This window comes from Nestor notabilis, unplaced genomic scaffold, assembly GCF_000696875.1.
Source record: "Nestor notabilis isolate BGI_N333 unplaced genomic scaffold, ASM69687v1 scaffold16089, whole genome shotgun sequence".
In the NCBI taxonomy this organism is placed as follows: domain Eukaryota; kingdom Metazoa; phylum Chordata; class Aves; order Psittaciformes; family Psittacidae; genus Nestor; species Nestor notabilis.
The window spans coordinates 10,105-26,909 of record NW_009944228.1 but is presented as its reverse complement, the minus strand read 5'-3'; the positions used below and the strand labels follow the sequence as shown (position 1 = coordinate 26,909).

Below are 16,805 nucleotides of genomic sequence, written 5' to 3'. Positions count from 1 at the left end.
TGTAGGCAGACCAGGCATTTTTAGCCTAAAAACTCTGTAATGGAAGTACATTGAGGCTGTGCCTGAGCTTACAGACCTGCTTTTATTCGAAGTTTTTTGCCAGGTTGGATTAATGTTTCTATTTCCGCTACATTTCTTGATGCTTTAGCTATTGGAAGGCAATCTGAAATAATATATATTCTAAAAATATGGTTGTGATAACTAGGACCAAACTTTTGGCTGCCCTTATGAGCAAAGGCATTCAGATTCTAGCCAGCTGATGTGTAGAAGTGTGCTAGGAACCACAGTCTCGGTTGCATATGATCGAGGTAACCAAGGATTGCAATGAATTGCTGAGCTTTAAAAATAGCTACTAGGAGGAAGTAATTTTATGAAAGGTCATTAAAGCAGTATTCTCTCATATCTAATAATTGGAACGAAAGTGAATGAGATTTTACCAGAAAACACTTAGATTCTAGCTAAGAACACACTATTTACTTTTGCAGAGATTAGTTTCATTTCTGGATTTGTTTTGACAGCTGGAAGTAGTAACCTATAAAGGCACTGGAAATGTATCCTGGACAGAATAAACCCTTTTCTGCACGTTCACAAAATAATTTAGTGGAGCAAAGCGATCGTTTTTGATATTGCCAAACCCCCAGCCTTCAAATGCTGAAATAAATATTTTCAAGTTACAGTAAAAGGGAAGCAAGGAATGTTGCTGCGGCTGCAGGAAGAACAGTTCAGGGAAGGATGCTATATGGGTCTTGACTGATTGCATCCTGGGCCGCCTCCTCAGCAAAGCAGTAGTAGAACAGGAGATGTGCAGGCAAATTCCTTCCTCTTACTGCTCTTCTGTCTAGATCAGAAAATAAATCTTTGCTGTTGAAACTTTGCACTCTTTGTTATTTTGTACTTCTGCATTTTACTGGGGAGTAATTTTGCCAACTTCTGAAAGGAATTCTTTCTCTTCATCTTTTTGAAAGCTAGATTTCATTTTCTTTTTCTTGCTATGTCCTTCCTGGTGGCTGGCGTCTAGCAGTCCTACAGATGACTAGGTAAGCACCCAGTGTTATGTATCGTTAAATGCAAAGTGCAGGAGGATAAATACTGTTGTCAATAGAATAGATTGATTTATTATTCCTTGGGCGACATAGTTTAGTGTGTGGTGTCCCTGCTCATGGCAGGGGAGTTGGAACTAGATGATCTTAAGGTCCTTTCCAACCCAAATCATTCTATGATTCTATTCTATGATTCTATGATTATTTTTTTTTTTTAAGGTGGGATTTCTGTTGAGGCAACAGCATAAACCCAGAATAGGAGAGCAATGGCTAACCTACCATTGCTGAAGAGAGATTTTTCAAATAGATTATGAACTTGGAGTATATAGTCATCCTTTTGTCTATCTGTAGGTATCTTCTACATATCACTTATGAAGGACAGAATAGCAGTTGAGAATACAGGCAGCTAGTATCTGTCAGTTGGCCAGGAACACTTTAAAGCAATACTTTCTGCGAGAGAGAGTATTGCTGATAAGCAGAATGTGAATGAATGCACTGTACATGCAGACAGGCGTTTTTGAGTGTCTGTCGCTTCACCCCTTCCCCCAAAATATTTTTAGCTCCAATCCCTGAGTATTGCTGCCATTTATCTTAAATACTTGGTATAATGTGACTGTTGGCTAGGGGTCATATCTAGTGTATAGATTAATTTTTGATGAGGTTTTCTTAGTATTGCAATTTCTTGTTGTTTAACAGTTCAGAAAATCCTATTTTACCTCATATATTGAGGTAGTTATGTCAATGAGCATCACTTAAGTCTGGAGGTATAAGTTTAATATCTGTTTCAAATCCATGGAAGCACGCACATTCACTCTGCATGTAATAAAACCATAGCTCTTTCAATAATTATAAGCAACATATTATTTGATTTCATTATCATACCCAAGTTACTATCCTTGCACGTTGCTTTTAACCTGGAGGTGCTTTGTATGCAAAATACTGTTCTCACTTCAAATCTGAAGTTTGTCATTGTATGAAAATGGCAAAAAATCAATGATGCTTCTGCTCAAAATGCCTAAACTGCAATTGATTTTGATATTTGTATGATTTAGTAGTGTAGAATTACCTCATGTTTAATTAGCTTGCAATGCTCTTGTTCAAATGGTATTAAAGTATGTAAGTCAAAGAAAGAAAAAAATACACTGCCCAGATAGTTTTGCTTTTTTAGCTCCCTAAATGGTCTTTTCTTTCCTCTTGCAAAAAAAGACAATTCTTCATACCTTTCTCTGAATATATTGTAATATGCACATGGCAGTTCCTACCTAAGTGTAACATTGTACACAAATAGGTGGTAGAAAATCTGAGTTTAAGGTATGGGTTTCTTGGTAGTTGATGTAGATTAATAATGTTTTATTAATCAGAAGTCATGGGGAATGGAAAAATTAGAAGTGTTTTGTCATGGTTCTGCACCTGTGGACTTGCAGATTGCAGTTCTCCAGTCCACATCTAATGTTTTCAATCTCCATCCTCCTTTCCCTCCCCATCTCTACTATGCTGTGTTTTTGCCTACGCCCCACTAAATTCTGACAGCATATAATTTCTGTAATAATACTGTAATTTACTTTTTTCTTACCTTTTTACTCAGTTCCAGAGGTTATAAAAGCAAACCACTTTTTTTCTTTGAGTTAACACATCTCTTCTCATGAACTATGGTGGAAGTTAAGTGACTGTATAACAAACTGGGAGCAAGTTAACCATTAAATTTGTGATTTTATAACCTTAAGCTTTGCTATAAGAGGTTTCATATTTTGTACTTTTTGTTTTACTATAAGGTATCTCATCATTCACCACACTGCACATTTCATTTGGTAGAGCTTTCAATTTCTTAAGCCTGTAGGTGTTCAAATAAAATATTTAATACCATAGCAATTTAAAAGAGAAACCTCAGACTTCGAATACTTAGTATTGAATGTGCTATTTATGACCAAATCAAAGAAATAACTCATGGTTTCAGAACTGATGTGGATTCCATCCCTGTAATATGTAGGATATTACCACTATCCTACCACTTTTAAGTAAACATGACCAACTTAAGGACAGCTTCTGCTGTACATGTGCATTTGAAGGTCTTCTACCTCACACACCTTGTTCAATATGACTTATCTTTTTAAAATATATTTATTTCTCAGGCGTTCTATGATATTGACTAATTCTTTGTTCATTTTTACATTAAATGAGTTCTATATTCTTTGGGGAAGGAAATTGGTCACAGGCCCAAGCAAGCCCCATTTCTGGTGGGAAAGGGAAATCAATGTTGTGTTATGAAATCTGTGGGGTGGTTTTTTTTTCTTATGTGTTTCACCAACTGTCAATAAGATCTGTTGCTAATTTAAATAGAGCATAAACCCAGAGTATAGGAAGTTTTATAGTGAGTGCTGAAGTTAAAGAAGAAGTTTTCAAGCTTGACATAATTTCCTGTTCGTTCTTTCATTTACCTTACGATAGGGAGATGAGGAATTGGTATATATTACTTAGCCAGTAATACTAAAAAAAACCCAAATCAGTCAAAATGATTGAACTTTAGCTTCCATCACAGGCAGTGTCCTACTCCTCTTGTAAATTTTATTTTTATTACTATTTTTTTGACTCCTCCTAAGCTGTTTCTAGGAGAGTGTTTTTCTTTTGGCACTTCTGCACGCTTTAGTGCAGAAGTTAGTGTTTTGCGGTTGGTTTCTGAAGAACTCCTATATTCTGCTGCCTGCAGAAATGATGGAGGGAGATAAACTTTGGGAGAGATTTGTGCCAGAGCTGTGACTAAGCCTCATACTAAGGCACAATCCCAGTCTCAAACATTTAACAGGAATCTTTGTGGAATGGCTGGGCAGGTTTTGTTTGGTTTGGGTTTTGAACATTTACTGTAATAAAGCTTTTTCATAGTCTAGAAATGGAGGATATCCAGTTCTTTGTCCAAGTCGCTATAGCAGTTCTGTTTTCTTGTCATTCAGATATCTAAGTATACGGGGAGGGGGAAATCCTACTTTTTATTAGCCAGTTATGATTATATATATTACATGGACAGAAAGCTGTAACACGAAGGTCCCTTCCAAGCCAAACCTTTCTGTAATGCTATGAAAACCTAAGACCTTTGGATTTTCATGAAGCATTTTTGGAACCTAAGTTGCAAAGCTGGATAGCATGTTGATTCCAGTTTACAGCTGAAGTTCAGTGTCTAAATCATTCTTTGTATGTATTGGGAAGTGAATTTTATGTGTGGTGGGGGGAGGAAATAATCTAAACTATTTTCCAAGTGCAAATCAAATAGAGCTGGGTATTGATTTCGTTTGCAAAGTGAACTGTCAGCGTTTGACTAAGTTGGTGTAAAAATCTTTTTCAGTTTAATAGTTGTGGCAATTTTTGTAAGTGATGAACAGTATCAGTATGAAAATCTGGCTCCTAGGTGTGCTGTTGTCTTGGTGCTACTAATTAGATGTGACATTGAGCTGCTGTTTCACTGCCTGGCAGCAACTTGTGCCCTATAACCATAAACAAATTGATGTGATGTGATGTGTTCAACAAAATAACCAGAAATAGATGTATGGTTGTGGAAATCTTCACTAGTTATATAGTTGTGTGTGTATACTGCAGTGTTTTTTCCAGAAGTTAATTGAAAACAACTCTGTGTGGTTTGGCTGCCTTTCTATGTAGAGGAAGATTATTATATACAAAACCTTGGCCTTCTTACAGCAATTATTTGGAATAAACTAGACATAAATTCTCATCTCTTCTGGCCTTGGTAATGCAGAATTTCAGAAAAAAAGGGATCTTCTGGTTTTACTGGGCAAAGGGTGGGGTTGAGGGTTTGTATGCAACAGGAACTTTGTTTTGATACAGATGGATCTTCTGTTTCATCTCTGAAGAGCTGTTACAATGATGAATCTTTTACTCCGTCTGCCTTAGTTCCTTTGGGTTTAGCTAGTTCTGTGGGAATGCAGGAGTCTGAGAAGTGATTGGATCACACAGAGTATTATTCAGGCTTGTGCTTTTCTTTAATAGCCTTTTAGCCATTAATATTGATAAGAAATGTAACTGTTGTCAAGAAGTTTATGCAGGGCAGAAATAATAAACTGCGTTCATTGAATTCATATGATATTTCAAATTGTATAATTATGTTGGTTCTGGGTACATGTGATGCCCCTTTTGCTTTGACTGTTTTATTGATAAGAGTCTAATTTGTATTACCCAGAATTGTAATGGTTTGGTTGTAAGAGTATAGGTGTTTTATGTATTTTTTGCAGATGCTTGTATAAGTAATGGCTTAAATATGCTGCATCTTTAGTAAGTCAAATGACGTTGCTTGATTTCCTCAACTTTGATACAAAACTTAAGGTGCTGATTCTGTTAGACCTGAGGCAAGCATAAGGGAGTCAGGAAGACCAGTGCTGCACTTGTGGCTTTGGTCTCCCTTGGGACTGCCACTGCCTCTGCCAGCACCAAGCTCTTCCTCAGAGCAGAGCTGCAGCAGAGCTTCTGCTCCCATCCCAGATCCAGGGCTTTGTCTGAAGATTCCCAGGCAAAGATTATTTATGAAGCTCCTGCTCGTTTCGGAAGATGCACTGTACTCAAATCTAACTCTGCCATTAGCGTTGCTGTTGCTCTAAAGAAGACGCTTCTGCTCCAGAATAAAATCAACCTCTAAGTAATGCACTTACTCTTTCCACCAACATTTTTCTATCAGAAATGAAACTTTTAAGCCCTTTCAAATGTGACTTCTAAGGCCATTAGTGAGATCTAAGAGTTACAATTTATTTCCATAGAAACTAGCATCTGTGGTGCATGTTACTGTAACTACAGCAGGTAATAACTTTTCATAGTTTCAGTTTTGATGGCAATATCCATGTCAGTAATCAGGTGGGTAATGCTACTGGGTGTGATAATCAAAATTGCCAAGCGGTTTCTCTATGTGGAGGAGAAAGCTCTTTACCATGAATATTATTTCCAATATAAAAAAACTTTAACCTGATAGTCTAATATTTTGAATTTATTACATGCAGACTAAGAGCAACAGGTTTATCACTATTAATTAGGTACCTCCAAGATAGATATGAGTCATTACTAGCTGGTTTAGAGGCTTTGCTTTTCGTGTATACGCTTGATGTTTTCCAACTTATTTGCTTCCATCTCGGAGATGCACAAACCCCTGGGTTGACCACTTTCTTGCATGCATGAATTCCTATGTTCTCATTTATCTTCTTTGTAATTTGCATTGTAGCAATTCATAAACAGATTTATACAAAGAAAACCATTAACTAGGTAAACTTTATATTGGTTTGGTGTCACACATGGTATTATTAATGAACTTAATCTGCTTTTATTTAATATCCAGTTTCAGTAACCTTAGTTCAGTATTTGCTATTAAACTACCCGAGTTTTTTAGGAAATATTTATATGATGACCGAGTCACACTTAAGCAATATTAAAGGAAGTCTTTTTTCTATCAGAGACATAAATAGTGATACAAGATTTTTTTTTTGGGGGGAATCAATCTTTTCCATTTTTTCAGGGACAAAGGAAATCATCACAGTTGGGTTTAATAAAGAGTAAAAAGATGTCAGTGAGTAAGAGCACTTAAAGAAGAGCTACATTGCTGTTTGTACTAAATTGCTCCCTGTAGAAGAGCTTCACATAAAGCATTTTACCTGCCTCTGACACTTCCAAGTTAAACACAGGTTTTCTGCTGCTTTGTCTTTAACTCCTCCATTCAACTCCTGTAATTGCCATTTAGTAAGAATGCCTCAGCAATTCATGATAATTGCAGAACAGTTTACTTTTTGCATGTCCCATAACCTGTTTCACCTTACCTTAGTTGAAAGGTACACTTGTTTTACTAGTAGCTTAGTCAAAGAGTACCAGCAACATGTCAGGAGTATGGAGGAAAATAAGATGTAGCTCAGTATTTTGTTCAGTAACTAGCCTGTTCTGGATTTTGCTGCTGTTAAATGTTTTTGGTGCTCATCAGGCAGACATGCAGATGTTTGACTTTAGCATGAATTGTCACATATATATCAGGCAAATAAGCTCATGATGGTGAAGTTAGACGTGTGTAACATTTGCAGTATTATGGCCTTAATGAATTACTACTTAAATGTAATCTTGGTCCAAATTAACATCATATTTTGTAACATTTTTAATAAGATATATAGAGCAGAAAATAAATTTTGCCATATGAGATGACTATTAAAAAAATCTCAACAAATAAATATGCTTCTTCATAAAAGTAAAGAAAAAACAAACATGAAAACTGCAACCTTAATTGGAGGTAGCTGTGTCTCGCCATGCACAGACTACAGTTCACATAGCTGGAAAAATTAACAGCAAAAAGTCTTTAACATCCCGCTTCTATTTTTTTTTCTCTCTTTTATTGTCATTAAAAAGCTTTTGTTCCTAATATTCCACAAATGGCAAAGCTAGCAACTGTTCCAGACATTGCTAAAGGGAAGAGGTAGTGAGTCCACTGCTTATAAATCTGATTCCTCTTTCTGTGACACATTTGCTGTACAGACTTTCTCATTTATGATGCTATTTGATTGTTTAAACAGAAATAGTGTGTCACACTTAAATTATTGGTTTAAATTCTTTTTTTTTATTATTATTATTATTATTAATTCGGGGGGCTGAAATGTGACCAACCCATTAATGGGAAATTCTGTCCTTTAAAAGCTGCATCCAGTGTAGCTTGGAGAAAATTGTTATGCTTAAAGATACTTGAAAGGCACATAAGAAGTGATTAGAAACAGCGGCAAATAGTAATAATATCTTAGACACTCTCAAAGCAACTGCAGGTAGGTCCATATTATGGTACAGCATTTGATACACTTGAAATAATTCAGCAGTACCAACTTATCTGTACTAAGATTTAGTGCTGTCTTAATATCAGACTCAGAAAGGGCTAATCCATCTTGTGAAGACTACTTTGTGACATCGGAATACAAACTGCCAGCTTTGAAGTCATCACATACATGCCAATGTTTTAGTCACAGGAGAGCATAAGAGCCGATTACTTACTGGCCACTTCCAGATGGCAGTAAATGTAACAAGTCTTTTGAAGGCAAAAGTGTTTCATGTGTGTCTTTTGGGAGGTTTGGGGTTGGTTGGTATTGGTTTTTACTGTTCTTAGGTGAGAAGAAATAGGAAAGTGGTGTGTGAGTCATGTGCTGATTAGGAGAACAGTAACCACAATACTTTTTAGAGCAAAGTTTTTTCACAACTTAATAGCACAGGACCTTTTAGAGAGCTTTGCGACTCCAGCATTTCCTAACTTCTTTCTAAATACTTTATTTTCTAGTGTTTGAACTTAAACTGTACCTTTTGGAATGGCTGTGTCATTCCTCTGCTTTAATCAGTGGTTGGAGCTCCCTGTTAGAAGTCTGTGGCACTAAACTTGCAGAGACACTTATGGTGGTGGGTGAATGCCTGAGTCAATCCATTGTATTGGAAATGGGTAATTTTAGAAAGTTCCTTTCAAGGAAACATGAAGAGTCCACAAGCTAATGATTTTAGTATCTGTTCAGTGACACTCAAAAAGGCACAAAAGTGCAGTGGGTCCCATAAAGCCCTGCACAGTACAAATGATCAGTACTGCCATTGACACCTCATTTGCCAGTTAATAATTGTGTTTAGGTTGGTTATGTATAGTCCAATCTGCAAGCATTTTCAGCTGATACAATATAGAACACAAATATATATATATATAAATGCAGTAGTAGCAAAACTGACAGCACTGAATAAAACTCACAAGCCGAGGTATGTAATTTCTGATACTGCAAATATTTGTACTAGAAAAATGGTGTGAATATTAATTCTCAAGAAGATCTTGAGTGTTGGCTGATTGTTTTACTGATGAATACTGTTTTCAAGAAGAACGTGTTGGTCAGAGGTTTCTGATGTTAAAGATCAGTGTAAAAAGGGTGATTTCTAGTGGATAAGTGGCTGGCTGCTGAGGTCAGCTGTGGAAAAGCCTCATAGGTTTTCAGAGCAGGATAAAAGCTGCAGTGGAGGAAAGCTGAACAGCAGGTAAAGCAAAAAGCAAGTAATTAAAACTGTCTAAAATTAGAAGGATCAGCCAGATTCAGAAGCACACTGCAAACACTGCAGTGGACATTGGCTAGAGACATGAATGTTTTAACTGTCAAACTAAGTGGTGTAGGATGGTTTAAGAGAATGTAGTTATGCACCTAAATAAAATCTGTAATATCTCTCTGGAAACAGATTTCTGACAAAACATGAATATTTTTTTATTCATTGTAATTCTCTCATGTTGGCCATGAAGTTTTGTGGTATCGACTTATGGCGAAAACTCATTCTGCAGCTATTAGCTTTTCCAAACTTTTTTTTGTTTCGCATATTAAGTTTTTAATAGTTTTATCAAATTTCTTCTTTTTCTAAGCCAGATGAATGTTTTTGGCAGTTGCTCGGTTGTGTACTGTAAAATGAATTCTGCAAGAACAATAATTTGGTCATTCAGATCTTCGGGATTCCTATTTGACAAATTACTTTTTTTCATAAGCAGCAGAAATTTTCCTTTTAATTTCTCATTGAAAGTTTTATTCAGATATATCTCAAAATCTTTAAATATGTTTACAAATCATTTTGAAACAACAAACAACCCCCACACACACATTTCCCATTCTAGTATATCTAGAACAAATACATGTTCCTTCAATATATGTGTCTAATACCTTTTGGCAAAATGTTAAAAATGGAGGGGTGGGGAAGAACACAAATCAACTTATGAATTGATATAAACCTGGGAATGGAGGGCAAATACATGAAAATTTTCAACCAACTGTAATATTAAAGGTCTGTATTTCTTTGATATGGAGGAAGCATCATTTACAAAAGTCTTGATACAGACTTTGGAACAGTAGCAACTTTAGATTTTGAGCTTTATCTTCAATTACTGAAACAATAGAAGTCAGATTTTCATTCAGGCAATCTTAGGAACACATGGTATGAATTGTTTGAAAAAATGAATCCACGAATGGGTGAACTAATTTCCAAGTTTCTAAATGTATTTTCTGGTATATACTGCTTTCTTAGAATACAGCACTACTTCTAGCTGCCATGTATATTCATGTTTCAGGATGCTGGTACATAATCTTTTGCATTAACTACCTTCAGCCTTTTTCTTAATAGAGATTTGTAATTAATGCCCGTTTCTAGTGGGGAGGAAAATAAATGTTGGAAAGTCAATTTTCTATGTACAGTTAATTTTATACAGAAATTATTTCCTTTTCATTTTGTCACTTCGTATAATCTAGTTATTCTGTTAATATAGCTTTTTATTTTACTTTATTTTTTTATAATCTTCTGTCAGCATGTTTTCACATGCCCAAGTTTGCTAAAGGAAATAGAAAGTAAATATAGAAAAGGCACGTGCCTCTGTTCAATTTTAGGTACTCAGTTCCTGGGTTTGTTCTTCTTGAGTCTGTGTCTGCTTTTGCTGTGTATTTGAATGCGTCCTAACCACGGAGTTGCTTGGAAAGCCCAGTCTGTATAACGGGTTTATGAAGCAAATTCTTAATGGATTTCTGTGCAACTGTGTGTATCTATCTATCTATCTATTTATCTATCTATCTATCTATCTATATATGTCACTGCAAGGATTGTCCTGCTGCAGGGATGGGAGAGCTGGAGCAAAGGTTGGAAAAGAATTGTGCTACTCTGGCCCCATAGTTCAGGCTTTGAGCCTGTGTCACAGAATAAAAACGTCTATTCCTTCTCTAAAACATGGATGGAAGTCCTCTCAGAACATTTTAAATTCTTTTTTTCCTGTAAGTCTAGTATTACTAAGGACTCTGTCATGAGATTGGTGATACCTGGTTCCTTTCACTGTCTCCTCTAGCCCATATACGTAATTTAGCAGTTGCTTCACTGTGCAGGTCGTATATAATGATTGCATCCAATAATAGGGTTGAAAAAAGCAATAATGTTGAAGTCCATATTTTAAAGTTAAATGCCAACCCCCTTTTTTTAGAATACAAATATCTGAATCTTCATACCAGAGGAACGGCTTCCTACTTTTTGTACTTTAATGTTTTGATTTTCTTTTTTTCTTACATGAAATATTCCTTCCTTTCCTCTCAGCAGGCAGGGTTCTCTAGGAGAATGTAATACTTTGCAGGCATATTCATAGACATGATCTCTTCTTTTTCCCCAGAACACACCAGAGTGTACCTTGCAAGAATTCCTAAGATCCACTTTAGTAACTTTGGTTGGAAAAAAATGAAGCTTTTATCTACAGTATAGCACTGACATGGTGTCAGTTTGTGATACATACAGCGTGTTGCATATCACTGATAGGGAATAATAAATACCTGTAAAAATGTTATTCTTTAGTTGATGTAAAATCAACGAAACAATATTTTTTACATACTTGGGTGATCAAGCTTTTCTTAACTTCTGCTCAAAAGAATGTGACATGCTTACTAAATTCTCATAAAGCTGTATTATGTTAATACTTAGAAATAGCAAACATGGAATGTTAGTTACAAAGTAAAATTAAGCTTTCCAAAAACCAATTTCCTTTTTAGTTCCTGATAATAAGTAATTTGGTTTAAAAGCAGGAGTCTTATGCTCTGATTGTTCTGCTGTGGTTTAATTTTGTGACTCTTTATTTTTGTAGGCACCTAATAGTGTTTAAAGTTTAGCTGAATGATGCACTACTGGTAAGATGGGATTGTACATACTTTTACTGATGCTGTAATCCCCATATTTATTAACAGGTATTATTTATTATGTCTTGTCTTAGGAATTCTGTATGGAAGTGCTGTGTCTAATATTAACTTACATTGTAGTTATGAGACTATGGTATTACTGGTGACATTCATAGAATCGTATCATAGAAAAAAATTCTTACCTCTGTATTAAAAAATAACCTAACTTCTTAGGTAGTTTTGGAAGCAAGTAGTAAATGAAATGGCATCGCATTTGTCTGTTGCCTGTAACAGGGCTCTTTATTTATCCCTTTGCATTTACAAATTCTTTCAGACTGATAATTTAATGAAGCATTTGAAGATTAAAGCTGCCTCCTCTGTTGACTCTCACATAACTATTTGACCATTTAAACGGCATTAGCAAGTTACAAACTTCTGAATGATCACGGTAGCTGTGGAATTGAGGATCAGTGTGTTAAAAAAGGTTCGAAAAACTTTGTTTTTCACTGACATCCAACATCTGCTAAGCTTTCAGAACAAGGCCGAGGTAAGGAAGGGCTGTGAGGCACAACATAATTTTCTGCTGTATTGTATTTCCAGAGCATACTTCCAGTATTGAACTGAAAGCAGTCGTGGGGTTATGCTCTGCAGTGGCTCATGCACTGATGCATATGAATGAGCTACAGCCTGTATTGTGAAATCGATGCTTATAGACTTTGTCCTGTAGAAGTCAGGCGTTTGCTGCCCCACATCAAAAGGTTTTATTAATTTCAAAGTGAATGGACATCTTGTGTCCACTTCTTGGGTTTTTTTTCTTGAATAATAAAACACTAAGGAAATGACTTCTTTTCATTTCTCCCTAAGACAGTCATTCCTGTTCTGTTGCACAGGGATTTCATAAATTGCCTGGGGATTGGTTACCTTTATAAAAATGCTACGTTTTCTAAGTTCTGTGACACAGTTTAACTTTTTCAATATAAATTATTCTGAATGTATGCTTGTCATTGACAAGCAAGTAGTATTAGCTGCTTTGTCTTGCTCCTTATTTAAGTAACTACTAAGATTTGCAGGAACAGAGCTATTAATTAGATGAAACTAAAATAATCTTGCTATAATATGGTTAAAATTTCCCTTTCTCCTAGGTACAGCTTTTAATTTTTTCCCCTTGCAGCAAGCTTCCTTGATAATAAATGTCCTTTCATTATCAGCGATTTCCTTCTAACCTCTGTGTCTTTTAGCTGATTTTTGCCCTTCTATTGTTTCCATCCAGAAACATCAGTCGATCTTTGGTTCTCCACATTTATTATCAAGTTTTAATTTGAGGTAGGGGCAGAAAGGCCTAAAAAGGAGCTGTGCTGGGTATGCAAAGATGCTTGTTGGGGTGGGTGGTGTTGGAGAGCTTGAAACTGCGTTTACCTGCACTGTAGCTAGCTTGAGATATTGTGGTAATACTCAGTGAGTCTTTTGAGTTGCCAGAAAGAAAAATCAAGGAAGCTATTCATCTGGTTTGGGTTGATAAATAAAACCAGTTTACTTCGTGAGAAAGCTTGTGACTATGCCAGAGTTAATAAAAAGTTGAGATGAACTTTGCTTGCTATGTTCAAAGGCACTCTCCGTCCAAAACCAGCTTTCCATCAGATACTGCTAGAATATTGGAAGTCTTCTTGCCATCAGTGAGTCATACGCGTTGTAATCTGTGGTCGGTGTCCCTGCATGGGAGCCAAATGTTTGGAGATACCTTAGTGTCTTTGGTCCCAGCTGTCCCTCTGTTCTTTTATGTGGTCTCGCCCTGCGGGAGGAGGGAAGGGTGAAATGCTGGGAATCACCTCAGAGGTTTCCAGTCTTTCACAGTAGAGAATATTTTCACTGTTAAGTCATACCCTATTGAGATCTGCTCAAAGAAGTCCTTGGATTCAAAAGAAGCTCAAGAGGATGAGGGTCCCTACTGACAAACTCTGTAAGAAGGAGCTTTTAGTAACATTTCTCTTCCTTTTTACTGTCTAATTATCTCTTTTTCCTTATGTCTGCTCATCACACAGTTTGCCATGACTGCAAGTACTAGCAGTGGCTAGAGGTCATTGCTGCCTGCCTTCAGAAAGCAAGATACTCCAGTACCAGCTCTTATCCTGCTGACATTTGCTTTTAAGTAAGGCCTACTGCTTGCTGAAGGAAGAGTCTTTAGAAATCCTGTCGCTTCTTTGTGCCATTGTTTAAATGGATGAGAAAATAGACTGTAAAAGAAAGTAGATTTGCACAAGGTAACTCCTGTAAAAGTGTTACAATGGCCAGCTTCCTTCAGGACTTGTATGTTTTTCTGATCTGGTCAGTGATTGATTGCACAAGAGTTACCTCATGCTACAAACAATCTTACAGCAACATTTCTTTTGCAGTGATGCAAAGCTAGCAGACTATCCATCTTGGATGAGCCAGGACTGTAAAACGTCTTATTAATTATCTCCAGTTCTGGGCATTAAGATCCAGAACTAATGCAAGATTTCAGAAGGAACTATCGTTGAAATAGATGTATCCCTAAAAGGGTGTAATTAAATGGCCAGAATAAACTTAGTGTTAAGAGGAAAACCACCGTTTGACTTGTTTTTTTTCTATCGTTCTATCTAAGCATCCATTTATTTCCTGAAATTCAGTAAAGAGCTTCATATTTTTGTTAGTGAGATAACAAAAATTAAGGGGAATAAAAGGTTATTGTTTGTTTTTTAGTCCTTTGTAATATTAATGTTTATCAGCACTCCTCAAGTGAGAGTTTATTGTCTGATCTTGTGGTAGTTTTGTCATCTATCAGACACAAGGGTTTGGAAATATTTTCCCAACCTTAGTCGTTTAGAGCAAGATTTTTCGAAGGAACCATTATAGAAGAATTGAGATTTGAGTACTTGGACTCTGTGACAAATCTTGGAGATAATGGTCTCCTCGTTGTTTGATAACAGTAGGCAGCGCTTCATGGCATAGGGGAGTGATTTTTAGAAGGAGGTTTTTAGTTGCATGTTTCTCTGCCACCACAGCAAATTCATGTCATCTGTGGTTTTGACAGTTAAAATATTAAACTAGTGTTGTTTTGAAATTGCAGCAATTGTTCATAGTGTTTCCATACAGCACATGCAACAGTTGTGCATTGCTAACTTAAAGCTGTATTATATATAAAGAAAGGACTAAAGCAGAAGAATAATTTTTTGAAGTTTCCATGGGTATTTGTAAAATGTTTTTCTTTGTTTCTTAGCACTTAAGAGGTTTTTATTTAATTCTAAAAATTTAATTATTTGTCATACTGTCCCGAGTTCAGCTACAGCAGTCATGTTTTCCCCTTAGGAGCTGGTGCAGCGCTATGTTTTTGACTTTCAGCCTGGGAACAATGCATTTTCACTGTTGTACCCGGATGCCATCAACGTATCAAGGGGTAGAACCCATTTATATTTCTGGAGTGACAGGAGGATCCCAAGAGTTGACTGTACTGGAGGCTGGGCCAGCCCTGTTGGCAGATCCCCTCGTGCTGACCAACCAGGCGGCTTATGGTCAATGTGTATCCCAGTGTTTGAATGTCCCACCACCCAGCAGGGTCGTGGGTTCGTGCCCCACGCTGGGCCCCACAAAGAACTGTCGTGGCTTAAGCCCAGCTCGTAACTTGGAACCACGCAGCCGCTCGCTCACTCCCCCCACTTCTTCCTCCCCCCCCTACCGGAGGGATGGGGAGGAGAATGGAAAGAATGTAACTCCCACCGGCTGAGATAAGAGCAGTCCAGTAACTAAGGTATAACACAAACCACTACTGCTACCACCAATAGCAGTAATGATAAGGGAAATAACAAGGGGAGAGGATACAATTGCTCACCACCCGCCGACTGATACCCAGCCCGACCTGAGAAAAACACAGCACTGCGCCAGCTACTAAGAAGGAGAAAAAATGATTGCTGTATCTGAACCCAGGACACAGACTTTGTCTTGAAGTAATCCACTTCATCTGTGGAAAGCCATTGCACAAAATTAAGCAAACAAACACATCCTCAGAGAAGGAGGACCAACTCCAGACAGTTCAAACATCGACAGTTAAATAGCAGCAAAGTAAATGCAGAAGGATGGAGGGGAAGACTGTCTACCTAAACTCAGTAAATTGAAACCAAATAGAAAATTTCCTGTGGAGGTTTTCTACAAACAGTGTCTGTGTCTCCGTTCTTGGGAATCAAAAAAGCAAATTAAACTTCTGTCCTTGCAGCTGAAACAGACTATGACTTCCCCTTTCAAATAGACAGACTATACATTGCTGGAATGGTAGTAGACAGTCATTTCAAGAGTCCAGAAAGAAGGTGCTTTCAGGGTGGTGGTGGTAAATTCATTAAGGACAGTTTTTAGTAAGAAAAAAGTTGCCAAAGAGTCACATGTTGAAGTGTGCAAACAATTGACTACTACCTAGGTACATATTCTTCAGTAGGGACTTCCAAATTGTAAGAGATTGGTGCATGAGTGTGGGGCAAAGCTTTACTACAGATATTGCACCTCAGTTATTTGTATGGGTTAGTCTTTCTTAAAGAATAAGATATTTGAGATTATAGAGTTAAATTTATCTTGTATTTATCTTGTAAGATAAATATGAGCAAAGGCTTCTGAGCCTTTAAAGAAACTGCAAGGTTATTGTTAATTTAGATTTGTTCTAAATATACTTTAACAGTGTGTAAGTACACAATAATTTTCTCATTCCAAGCACCTTTTTGGATTGACTATTAAAGAGCTACTCATAGTAACTGGTTTTATAATTCCAGTGTGGTATGTTCAAAGTGATACTGAGATAGATTTTACAGTGCTCCTTTTAATAAAACTAATTCCCAATAAAATGGATGATTAGGTTGTGTAGCTTTATTAGGACTTTATTAGGACTGGGGCTTTTTGTGAAGATAAGAAATGTTTACAGGGCCCTTTTTACAAGGACATATGGGGACGGGACAAGGAGGAATGGCTTTAAACTGAAAGAGGGGAGATTTAGATTAGATGTTAAGAGGGTATCCTTCCCTGTGAGGGTGCTGAGGCGCTGGCACAGGATGCCCAGAGCTGCCCCATCCTTGGTAGTGTTCAAGGCTAGGCTGGAGCAATCTGGTCTAGTGGAAGG

General features: G+C 36.9%; 1 protein-coding gene across 1 annotated transcript in view; it reads left to right on the top strand.

The window, feature by feature from the left end:
• PDZD8 (PDZ domain containing 8) overlaps positions 1-16,805 on the top strand; it is a gene marked incomplete at its 5' end in the record, with an annotated part of 60,020 nt that overhangs the window by 38,327 nt on the left and 4,888 nt on the right. The window lies entirely within an intron of this gene.